Source organism: Aquarana catesbeiana, linkage group LG04 (genome assembly GCF_042186555.1).
Source record: "Aquarana catesbeiana isolate 2022-GZ linkage group LG04, ASM4218655v1, whole genome shotgun sequence".
Taxonomy (NCBI): Eukaryota; Metazoa; Chordata; class Amphibia; order Anura; family Ranidae; genus Aquarana; species Aquarana catesbeiana.
In genome coordinates this window covers 410,062,584-410,075,335 of record NC_133327.1, presented here as the reverse complement: position 1 = coordinate 410,075,335, position 12,752 = coordinate 410,062,584, and the positions used below count along the sequence as shown (strand labels likewise).

The window sequence follows — 12,752 nt, the reverse complement described above, 5'->3', positions numbered from 1 at the left end:
GCTTACTTTGCTTCTCTACATTTTCCAATGTTACTGTTATTTTTTTGTTTGTGTAGGTTGTTTTCTTTCATCACAGTATTATGCAGACCACTGACCTTTGCAATAGGCATCATTATTTAAGTATTCTGGTTGTCATGTTTGCTGTTTTTATTACAGCCATGGTATGACAGCTACAAATGAGAAAACCAAATAATGGCAATGTGACTCTTCTTCACCTTGGCTGTTCTGAAGAGATATCGGAGGATGAATGTGTGATCCTACGTACAGTGCAGGCAGGGTCAAAGCTTGCACCTGTGGGGGAGCTTTCTGCAAAAATTTAAAAAAGCTTGCTGTGTGTGCTAACTTGTCAGATTATTCCTCTAAACACACCGTGGTAAAGCTGTATGCTGAAGTTAATATTCTAAAGGGACAGTACACCCTAACATGGTGGTAGCCAGTTGTGCTGAGTTTCCTGCTAGCTTTATTCCATGAGGACTACAGTAGTAAAACATTTCTGTTATAGTTTTTGGTTTTTTGCATTCCTACCCTGGATGGGGTGTTCCCACTGTTGCTGCTACACAAAAGTAACATGAACACATTAAAGTCTTGTACACACGCTTAGATTTTCGGAAGACCGAACGTCCATTTTTTGGTGGCATGCTAGTCTCATGTTGAAAATGAAGAGGTTACTCACAATCCGAAAATTTTCGTAGGACAGAATACAGCGTCAGAAGTGACCTAATGTGTTGAATAGTTTTGTATGTATTCTTTTGTTTCTGAGCATGCGTAGTCTTGCTATTCCTTTTTTTTTTTTTTTTTCCGTACGAAAACCTTGCTAATGAAATGAAAATCTGACGTTGAGTTCACATCTGGCAAAAATGTTAGTCTGCACATCCAGCTCTTGTCTGACGAAAAAGCAAAATCGGCTGTTGAAAGCACCATACTAAAGATCCGAAAGTCGTACGAATTTTTTCATCTGATTTTCGTATTGTGTGTATGGGCCTTAATAATCAAAAGAGCACACAGCTCATGACACTGAAGTTCCAGAAATGTAATAAACACTGACACATGAGTTGTGGATGGAATGAGTCTACCACTGCTTTGTGCATGTGTAGTCATCAGCTGCTCAAACAGTGATGTCAATAGTTAAAGTGGATGTAAACCCTCCATATACCCAGTGAAGTGAACAGCCTCAGATGATACACAGGGATGAAACAAATCTCTCTACATAAGTTTTACATGTATATCTGCTGTCTTCATCTGTATATATCCTGTAGAAAGTACTCTGCGTGTTAATGTTTTTCTCTTACTGGTCAGCACTGGGAATGGATTATTGGCATACAGCCAAGACAGCTGATTGGAGGAAAGGCGCACACACACACCCTCTCCTCATTGGCAGAGGAAGAAAGGAATGTGCACAGCTCTGCTCTTAGACGACAAGCTGACTGCTAATCTATTTATAGCAACCTCCCCCAACACACACTTCTATCTCCCTTCTCGGAGAACGAGTGACGTTATCAGGCTGATAACAGAGCTATGAAGCAAGAGACAGCTATGGGACTTAGGGCTTTGGAGAGAGATAAGAAAACGCTGTAGATATATGTGCCTAGCTAAAATTTCATTAATCTGGTTTACATCCACTTTAACCTAAATCAGTGGAGCTGGTAGGCTGAATTAAAAAAAAAAAAAAAGGAACAGATTCCTCGATCCTAACAAGCAACGTGGATGAAGTGTCACTAAACTAAAAAAAAAACCTTTTCTTTATAATTACTATAATGTGTCTGTGCCCTTTGTTGAGCTCTAAAAATCTTAATTTATAAATAAGTTACGATTGTAGCCCACAGTCACTAATAGTGTGGTGGCAATCATCTGCAAGCTCATAGAGCCCTTGCACTTTATCCACCACACTGCACATGCTCCTCTGCTATGTAAATAAGCCATGTCTACACAGGGCTTACTGTGAAGAAAATCTCTAACTGGTTACTACAGCCCAGGTTGGGGGTTGAGCTAAGCCGGAGCAGGTCACATGTCCTATGACGTCACCTCAGCTTTTGCAGGCCCCCCCAGGCCGTGCAAAGTGCATCGAAACTGTCAGTCAACGATCTGATCTGCCCACCAACTCCTTTGGGTGGATCAGATCCTTGACTGACCTCTCCACTCTGCTGTGCACGGCCTGGTGAAGGGCTTGAAGAAGCTGAGGCAACATCACAAGGCAAGTTATCAGCTCTTATTTAGTCCTGTCCCCAACCTGGGCTGTGCTCCAGGGAAAAAGAAAAAAAGTGATGTGGCCTTCAGTATTATACAAGCAGAAAAGGTATTACATTCAAAATTTCTAAAGCATTTTCTGCATAAATCAGTGGCTGTTAATGTGCCCTGTCATTTAGATGTGGGAGCATTTTTGTGAATGGAATAGTGTAATATCTACCCCGTTGTCTTTAGCTAAACTACTCAAACCCTACCGCTCATCTCATCTCATCTTCACAACACACACACTAACTATTGTGTAGTCAATGATAAGCAAATAGGAGGACTGTATAGACTCAGAGTTAACATGTGCACAGGACAGTTCTGAATTTGACATGACCAGTGGACACTGTTTGCTTTTTTCAAATAGATATAGCAACGCACTATTGGTGGCTTGTTTAATTGGACAAAAGGGAGCAAATACTGGAAGTTAAAGTGGAAGTCAATGCAAAAACTAAAATCCCTGCATCTATAGCTGCCACGGATCTAACACTTACTGCTCTATGAAAAAGTGTGTATGTGTGGAAGTATAAACCCCCACCACCAAACCTGTGCAAATGGGAAAAAAAACAAAGTATAATGGTAAAATGAATAATGGGAGCAGCTCGTAAGTATATAAGTAAAAAAAAAAATAATTAATTTCAAAGTTAATTAACTAGAACTGCTCTCTCTCGAAAAATAAAGTGCTCAAAGTGCATAGACCAATTTCAGCAAACAATATATATGTGTAAAAATGTATGTGTACCGTCAACAAAGTTATCTGATTAAGTGTCCAAATCAAAATACTCAAAAATCAAAATGTGCACGTGGACCTTCCAATTCTTGGTGAACAGCAAGGGAGTAGGTCTTCCATCCCCAGCCACACATCCTACTCGCCAGAATCTGATGACACCCATTACAAGTAGTCTTATATCCTTGTGAATAATGCCAATGGAAAATCTCACAGCCACAGCTCCGGTCTGGACGGATGTTCAATCAGGATCCCAAGAAACCTATTCCAGGTACTAAAAAATGCCTGTAGGAAATCCTGATGTGGAAATAATCATAACCACAGCATCGATCCGAGTGGATGCCAAGGATTTAAAAGAAGAAAAGGGCTTCCATGTTAAAGTATGTGAAATTTAATCAAAAATTGAGGTAAAAACAGATAAAATCTCCATAACAGCTTAACACGACCATGTGTTGGAGATGCCGTTAGCGTTCCAGCTGCGTTACAAACAGTGGAAGTGACGTATCATGCTCAAGCTGTTATGGATATTTTATCTGTGTTTACCTCAATTTGTTGATTAAATCTCGATTTTTTTTTTTTGTTTTGTTTTTTTGTTTTGTTTTTGTTTTTTTGATTATTTTGATTTGGACACTTAATCAGATAAATTTGTGGACGGTACACATAAATTTTTACACATATATTGTGTTTGCTGACATTGGTCTATGCACTTTGAGCACTTGTATTTTAATTATTTTTCAAGAGAGAGCGGTTCTAATTAACTTTTAATTCTTCTTTTTTCACTTACCCCTCTATCCCTGTAAAGAATAAATGAGTATACATACCTTTTTGGAAGCTGACCTGATCCGCTCTCCAGCGGCGGAAGCTATGCAGATGACATGGCCGACAACGGCTGTGAAATAACAACTACGTACAAAGCCATCCACAATTTAGCCCCCAGCTACATCGCTAGCCTAGTCTCTAAATGCAAACAAACTCGTTCTCTTCGTTCTTCTCAAGAACTTCTGCTCTCTAGCTCCCTCATCACCTCCTCCCATGCTCGCCTCCTGGACTTTTCCAAAGCCTCTCCAATCTTATGGAATGCTTTACCCCAATCTGTCCGCTTATCTCCTACTCTTTTAGCTTTTAGACGATCCCTGAAAACCCTTCTCTTCAGAGAAGCCTACCCTACCCACACCTAACAACTGTTTTTTAATTTTCTCCATCAGCTCACCCCCCACAGTTATTACCTTTTTTGTTTCCACTTGACCTCCCATTTAGATTGTAAGCTCTAACGAGCAGGGCCCTCTGATTCCTCCTGTATTGATTTGTATTGTAAGTGTACTGTCTGCCCTCATTTTGTAAAGCGCTGTGCAAACCGTTGGCGCTATATAAATCTTGTTTAATAATGATAATAAAAAAGTGATGTCGCCCATAGAGTTACTATGGGGCTTCTGTTGTCATCTGTCTCCTCTGCACTCGCCTCTACATTGAAGCTGTGGCTGACAGCTCAGCGTGGGATCCGGTTGGAGTGGGTTGGATCGGCTTCCAAAAAGGTATGTATACTCCTTTTTTCTTTACAGGAATAGAGAGGTTAGTGTTAGATCTGTGGTGACTATAGATGCAGGGATTTTAGTTTTTGCATGGACTTCCACTTTAATTGTTTTGTGTTTACATATACTGTATTTCAAACATTTTACTTTAAGGCCTTATGCATACAGGGCACTAAAAACACCACTTTCTTGTTCATACATCACGGGACACAGAGGCTTGGTAATTACTTAGTGGGTTAGATAGTACCTTCAGGTGATTGGACACTGGTAACCCTAATTACAAAGTGAGTTCCTCCCCTATATAACCCCTCCCACATGGAGAGTACCTCAGTTTTTTTCACCAGTGTCTAGGGTGGTTGGTCACATTGAAGATGTGCTAAGAAGAAAACTCTGTTTGGTCTGCGAGGACGTAGGAGCTATACAACCGGATCCATACCTCGGGCCAATGCTAAAACGCCTAAGATGGATGCTACCCGGGGCTCGTGATTAGAAGAAACGAGGTTTTGCCTGTAATGTCTCTCCTTGGAGGTCTGGGCTCTGGGATCCAGGCTTTGGTGTACTAATATAACAGTGGCACGAAAAGTTTCTGGCAGAGTCTTCTACAGGTCCAGGGAAGAGGATCCTGTGAGTAGGAACCCAGAACCCTGAAGGTTGGCACAATGCTACCCGCCGTGAAGGCTGGAATCTGTCTGTTCTCAGCAGTTCTTGCTGCGGGGATAAGGTAAGTGAAGACAATCCTAAAGTTTACATGTTATGTATTATCTTCTGAGTGGTTGTATGTCTTACTAGGTTTTCACCACTAGAGGGAGTAAGAGACAACCTGGTGTATACTTACATGCCTTCCAGGATACATGCTCAGTGAAGCTGGTCTGTGAATGCTGCTCACCTCTTCCGCTGCAGGCTCTGCCACATGAACACAAAGGGGGGGGGGATCCCACGCTGTCCGGGGGTCCCACGCAGTCATCTGATGGTCTCCTTTCTCCCCCCTCGCCCTGGCGCTGCCATGATGGCCCTATGCACGCGCAAGCTTTTACAGCAGGGACGGCGGGGAAGGAGGGGGGCGTGGTTGCAGCGCCATGCACGGCGCACCAGTGCGCAGACGCAAAGCGGCCGTTTTAAAAGCCCAAAGCGCCAGAGCTCCTGTAAGCAGTGGGACACAGAGCTGTGGGCTTAGTAAGCATCCCAGTGGATCAGATCCTGGCAAACCTAAGACACCTACTCGGCATCAGGTTGTGCAGTTTATAGCTAATGTTTATATTATAAGACTATAGCACAACAGTGATTGCACTTTACATTAGTACCTCTTCTTTGCAGCCTAGGAGTAAGAAGGCTTCAGGGGGAGGTAAAAGAGGCACCAGGAAATCACCGCCTACATCTAGGGGTTCTGGACATGCTTGCAGGATACCATCCCCCCCCCTGAAAGACTAGAGGCAGCCTCACAGGATGAGTCTGTACCCCTGTCAGGTTTTGCAGCCTCTCCCAATGTTTCAGTCCCTGTTTATGTCACAGAAGACGCTTTAAAGGCTGCATTGGATGGTTTGGAAGAAAGGATTACTACCTTTGTCACAGCTTCCTTAAAAAAATAGCAGGAAAAGGGGTAGATCCCCTCCCTCTGCTTTGGGTTCCCTATCGGTTGAGCATTCTGATGATGTGGAAAGATCCCTATCAGAGGACAGGGATCAGGTGCAGTCAGACGAATCAGGGGAAGAGGAGAAGCTGTCTTCTACCTCCTAGGCGCTCAAAGCACAGGTGCAATACTATACTGAATTGGTGCATTCCACATACAGATTGCCCTCTGCTGAGGCTGCCATTTCCCCTGTTTTCTCCCTGGGGTCCCGGAAATCCCACAGGCTGCGTATGCCTTCCCAACTCATCCTTTACTGGATGAATTGTTGTATGAGCACTGGGGTCACCCAGATAAACTTTTTTCTCCTCCTAAAAGGTTTTCTATGCTTTATCCGGTGGAGGAAAGTTTCACCAAGAAATGGGGAGTCCCAGCCATAGATGCGGCTGTTTCTTGTGTGAATAAGAGCCTGACCTGTCCTGTGGACAATGCTCAAGGGTTTAAGGATCCAACTGCCAAAAAGCTGGAAACTTTATTTAAAGCCTCTTTCTCTGTGGTGGGCGCTGTGGTCTAGCCTACGGTTGCAGCAATTGGCATTAGCCAGTTCCTCAAGGAACAAATGAAGCAGGTGCTTAGCCTCCTTTCCACTGAGGAGGCCGAGGTTTATGCAGAACTTCCTAAAGCCTTGTGTTTCATGGTTGATGCCATTATGGATTTTGCTCAGCAAGCATCTCCCCTCACTCTCCTGCTGGTACACATGTGCAGGTCCCTTTGGCTTAAGCATTGGGCAGCTGAAGCTTCATGCAAAAAATATTTAACTGGGTTCCCGTTTTGTGGACAACGCCTGTTTGGGGATGATCTGGACAAATATATCCAGAAAATTTCCGAGGTAAAACCACGTTGTTACTGGTCAAAAGGAAGGGTAAACGTCCTTCATTTAGACATTCTCTGTCCCCAGCCCCTGGAGCCTCATCCTCCAGGCAATGGCAATGGCCTCCCCAATCAAATACTAGGGGAAAGGTCCAAAGTCAAGCCCAAGGGCAAAAGAAGCCTTGGGGTCCAAGATCTGGTAAACAGAACCCCAAAGCCTCCCTATGAAGGGGTGCCCCCGCTCAGCCAAGTGGGGGGAAGACTGCTGCAGGTGCCTGGTGGGAAGAGATTCAGGACTAATGGGTAGCCTCCACGGTGTCTCTGGGCTACAAACTAGAGTTCCGGGAGCTTCCGCCATCTCGTTTGCTAAAGTCAAGAGTCCCCAGGGATCCAGAAAAAAGAAGGCCCTTGCTTCTGGCCTTTAGAACATCTGTTATCCCAAGGGGTAATTATAGAGGTGGCCCCGGAAGAGTAAGGCTCAGGGTTCTACTCAAACCTCAAACGGAGATGTCAGACCTATTTTGGATCTAAAAGACCTGTATCAATTTCTAGACATTCGTCCTTTCCGCATGGAGTCTATCCGCTCAGTAGTCTCCACCCTTCAGGGGGGAGAATTTATGGCATCAATAGACATCAAGGATGCATATTTGCATGTGCCAATATTTTCCGCTCACCAAAGATTCCTAAGGTTTGCGGTGGATCAGCGCCACTTTCAATTTTTGGCCCTTCCTTTTGGTCTTGCTACTGCTCCTAGAGTGTTCACAAAAGTTCTAGCCTCGCCCCTGGCAAATCTAAGGGCTCAGGGCATAACTGTGACAGCTTATCTGGACGATTTGCTACTCAGAACAGTCTGTAACACGCCTAAGCCACAATGTGCCCTGCATGGTAAAGTACTTAGAGTACCTAGGCTGGGTCCTCAATCTAGAGAAATCCTCCTTGCAGCCCCTAAAGAGGCTGGAGTATTTGGGCATGGTCATAGACACAGTCAAAAGCAGAGTGTTCTTACCCAGGTCAAAAGCCAGGGCCATAAAAGATTTGGTCCAGGTAGTCTCAGCAAAGAGAAAACCCTCTATCCGACTATGTATGAGACTATTGGGGAAGATGGTCGCCTCTTTTGAGGCTGTCCCTTACACCCAGTTTCACTCGAGACCTTTACAAAGCAGCATCCTCTCTGCCTGGAACAAGAGGGTTCAAGCCTAGGATCTTCCAATGTGCCTATCCCCAGGGGTGCGCCAGAGCCTCAATTGGTGGTTACTGACCAAGAATCTTCTAAAAGGAAAGTTCTTTGTCCCAGTTACTTGGAAACTCGTAACCACAGATGCCAGCCTAATAGGCTGGGGTGCAGTTCTGGAAGAAGCTTCCACCTAGGGAAGATGGTCCAGAGCCGAAAAGCCCTTGCCCATCAACATTCTGGAAATTCGGGCAATTCGTTTAGCCCTCAAGGTCTGGACTTTCGGACTACAGGGTCATCCTGTGCGGATACAGTCCAACAATGCCACGGCTGTGGCTTATATCAATCACCATGGAGGCACCAGGAGCCTGGATGCCCAAAGGGAAGTGAATCACATTTTGTCTCTGGACAGAGAGGCATATTCCTTGCCTGTCTGCAGTCTTTATTCCAGGGGTAGAAAATTGGCAGGTGGATTTTCTAAGCCGCCAGCAGCTGTGTCCAGGAGAATGGTCTCTACACCCTGACATATTTCAGACCATATGTCAAAATTGGGGTACCCCGGATGTAGACCTGTTTGCGTCCAGGTTCAAGAAAAAACTGGACAGCTTTGTGTTAAGAACAAAGGATCTGCTAGCACAAGGGTCAGATGCCTTAACGATTCCATGGGTTCGGTACTCTCTGATATATGCCTTTCCTCCAATTCTGCTTCTTCCGCAGTTCCTTCGGAGGGTCAAAAGGGAAGCAAAGTCGGTCATTCTAGTGGCCCTGACTTGGCCCAGACAACCTTGGTATGCAGAGATCGTAAAGATGGCAGTGGGAAAACCTTGGGTTCTTCCGCTGCATCCAGTTCTACTCTCACAAGGTCCAATATTCCATTCTGCTTTACGAAGTCTGAATTTAACGGTTTGGCTGCTGAGACCCACATTCTGAACGTATGCCATTAGCAGGATTCTTGCTTTTCTTCAGTTAGGCATTGAAATGAGGCTGGCTTTGAGCACTATCAAAGTCCAGATCTCGGCCTTATCGGTATTCTTTCAAAGGCCACTTGCCCCACATTCCCTGGTCCGGGCCTTTGTTCAGGGGGCACTGCGCTTGAATCCGCCAGGCAAACCTCCTGTGTGCCCATGGGATCTGAATTTGGTTTTGTCCGTTTTGCAAGAGCAACCCTTTGAACCATTACACCATGCTTCTTTAGTTCTTATGACAAAGAAACTGGTCTTTTTGGTAGCCATTTCCTTGGCTAGAAGGGTATTGGAATTAGCAGCACTTTCTTGCAAGGAGCCATATTTGATTATTCACAAAGACAGGGTGGTGTCTCCTCACCCAATTTTTTTTTTTTTTTTTTTTTTTACCTAAAGTGGTTTCAGGATTCCATCTGAATCAAGATGTGGTCCTTCCATCCTTTTTTCCAGATCCACAGTCCGCGGAAGAGGAGTTATTACACTCTCTAGATGGTGTAAGAGCAGTCAGTATCAATCTACAGGCAACCGCTCAGATGCGAAAGACTGATTATCTGTTTATTCTGCCAGAAGGCCCTAGAAAGGGCCAGGCAACGTAAAAATCCACTATTTCCAGATGGATCCGGCAAGTTATTATTCAGGCTTATGGCATAAAGAAGAAGATTCCTCCTTTTCAGGTTAAGGCGCACTCAACTAGAGCGGTTAGTGCTTCATGGGCAGTGCATCACCAGGCCTCCATGGCTCAGATCTGCAAGGCTGCAACTTGGTCTTCAGTCCATACATTCACTAGATTCTATCAGGTGGCTGTAAGAGGGCATGAGGATGCCGCCTTTGGGCGCAGTGTGCTGCGGGCAGCAGTTTAGATCCTCTTGTCTGTTGGCGGTCTATGTATTTTCTGATCTGTGTCTCCCTCCCCTCAATTTGGGCATTGCTTTAGGACATCCCACTAAGTAATTACCAAGCCTCTGTGTCTCGTGATGTATGAACAAGAAAATAGGATTTTTAAATACAGCTTACCTGTAAAATCCCTTTCTTGGGAATACATCATGGGACACAGAGCTCCCGCCCCGCTTTGGGATTATACGTTGGGGTACTTATTGCTTTGCTACAAAACTGAGGTACTCTCCATATGGGAGGGGTTATATAGGGGAGGAACTTGCTTTGTAATTAGGGTTACCAGTGTCCAGTCACCTGAAGGTACTATCTAACCCACTAAGTAATTACTAAGCCTCTGTGTCCCGTGATGTATGAACAAGAAAATGATTTTACAGGTAAGCTGTATTTAAAAATCCTATTTTTAAGGGATTTTGTGTGTGTTTTTTTTTTTTTTCTTCTAAATGCCTCTCTATGTTGGCCTATGTGTCCATGCACACATAGGCATTTATAGTCATTTAGATGCAGGAGTGTTTAGAGACAGAAGAAAAAAAAAAAAAACATAGGGTCAGCAATTTAAGGATAGGAGCATTTTGCCTACAAAAGAAAAAATGCCATACAATGTCCAGCCTCTTTAAAGTGCTAGCTGCACGATTGACATTGTCTAGGGAATGAGGAGAAGGTAAATGTATGAATCTAGAAACCATATTTGTAACTCTTCATTTAATTCTTGAATTTACTTGTCAAAGTTATTATTAACAGGTAATAGTCTTTCAGGATCGGCATGTGGGGTGCCCCAGATATGCAAAACAACTTGAATTCAGTCTCTGTTGTTTCCAACATACAGCCCCAATTCCGAAAAAAGTTGGGAAACTGTAAAATTTACATAAAAGCAGAATGCAATGATTTGCAAATCTCATATTTTATTCACAATACAAAATAGAAAACATATCAAATGTTTAAACTGAAAAAATGTGCAATTTTGGGAAAAATGCCACCCTGTGGCTAATGGCCAAACACCACCTTCAGACCAGTGTGAAACTGAAGTGTAACAGATAAGGACCCCCACCCTGGTGGGCAACCACATAGGCGGGAGGCATTTCAGATAGACAGAAGTTGCTTTAAGAACTTTTCCACAAACACAGCCAGATGGGGATCCTCCGTCCCTTCGAGCAGGCTGACTACTCTGATGTTTTTGCGTTGTCTGTTCTCCGCATTATCCCCTGCCTTCTGTAAGGCAGTAACTATGGCCAGAAGATCAGTGAGCTGTGCTGTGTGGGAACCAGAGGTATCCTCCACTGCCCCCCCAGTCCTCCGCTTCAGAAATGGCCCCAAATTTCATTTCTGATGAGGGTGCACTCAGTGGTTGGGTGGCCTATACGCACCATCAGTGCAGCCTTACAGTGATGCCATCCAATAGGGGTTTTGTGAATCCTTCAGGTCCTGGATCAGAAGAAGAGGGTATTATCTGTAGTACCTGGCAGTGTGCCCATGCTTGAAGTGTAAGCAGGTCCTGGGAGTACTGGCAGTAGAGGACAAGATGGCGGGGGGGTAGGACACATGACCCGGCCTCTCGCTGTTCTCTGATGCCGCGGGTCTTTAGCTGAATTTCTAGCTGACATGGTCCTTGCCCAGTCTGTTCCCCCGGGCGGACTCCCTCTCCCCACAGACCAGCAGATGCTACAGAATTGTCCGTAGACAGCAATATAGTCAGGCTGATAGAGGACCTAGTAAGGTACACTCAGCTAGGTTTGTGAACGCCTCCTGGGCTTTCTGGTATTGGGCAATAGTTTCCCAGATTTGCAAGGGTGCCAACTGGTCTTATATTCACACGTTCCTAAAGTTTGATGTTTACCTCATCTGATGCCAGCAGCTTCCCTTTGTTTACTCTGTTTTGTAATGCGGGCTTGTTTGGCATATTTTTTTTTTTTTTTGCTCGTTGCCCACCCCTAAGCTTTTCTATGTTGTGATGTTTCGCCTAATAAACTATACAGAAAACGAGATCTTAATTGTACACTGCAGGAGACAGGGCTTGTATTTATAGACCATAGAGTATATCAGCTACTTTACGTCATGGAACACTAGCGAAAAAGCTTGCTAGAGCATGCAAAACTCTATCTTTTTTTTCTGGGTAACTTCTGTGAGTACCCAATTGGGGATTCGTTCATTTAGCAATGGTGGATCAAAAGAGCATGATTGCTAGGACAAAAGGATCAAATAGCATGTTTTCTTGTCCTTTTGTCCAAGGCAATGTTCTATGATGACACGCTACCCATTATCTGACACTGGCTCCCTCTCAGGCATGCAGCATTCTGCTTGTGACAAACAGATCTCTCTGCCACTGTTTGAATTCTTTGGAAACTTTTTGGCATTCTAGACCCTTTGGTTTCCAGAGGCCAGAATTTCTACGCGTCCTGTATTCCCCCTGATCAGTTTCAGGATTTAGAATCGGAACCTCTTTTTTGTTTGAGGATATTCTTAGGTAAACTATTGAAGACCCTGGTTTTGTAGCAGAGGCTGCAGAGCATTTTCCTCCTTTTGCATTTTAAGAGATTTAAGCTGTGGTGCTCACTTGTCTTTACTTAGCAGTACCTGACCATTCACAGCCTAAACAAGCCCTAAGGACACTAAAAAAAACTGGCTAAGTCCAGAAAGACTTTGTGCACTTTCAGTACCAGCCCAACCCAGAAAAGATATTTACTCCTCCTAAGCTTTTTGCTGAAATGTATCCCATAAAAAAGGAATGAAAAAAATAGACTGTTCGATAGTGGATCCTACCATTTCAGTTCTTAATAAACAACTTACAGTTCCTATTGAGGATGTTTTCTTTTTT

The 12,752-nt window shown here is 44.1% G+C and overlaps 1 protein-coding gene across 18 annotated transcripts in view; it reads left to right on the top strand.

Annotated features, from left to right (window-relative positions):
- The window catches only part of EPB41L2 (erythrocyte membrane protein band 4.1 like 2), a 365,575-nt gene that overhangs the window by 99,325 nt on the left and 253,498 nt on the right, over positions 1 to 12,752 (top strand). The gene's annotated exons all lie outside the window — the stretch shown is intronic.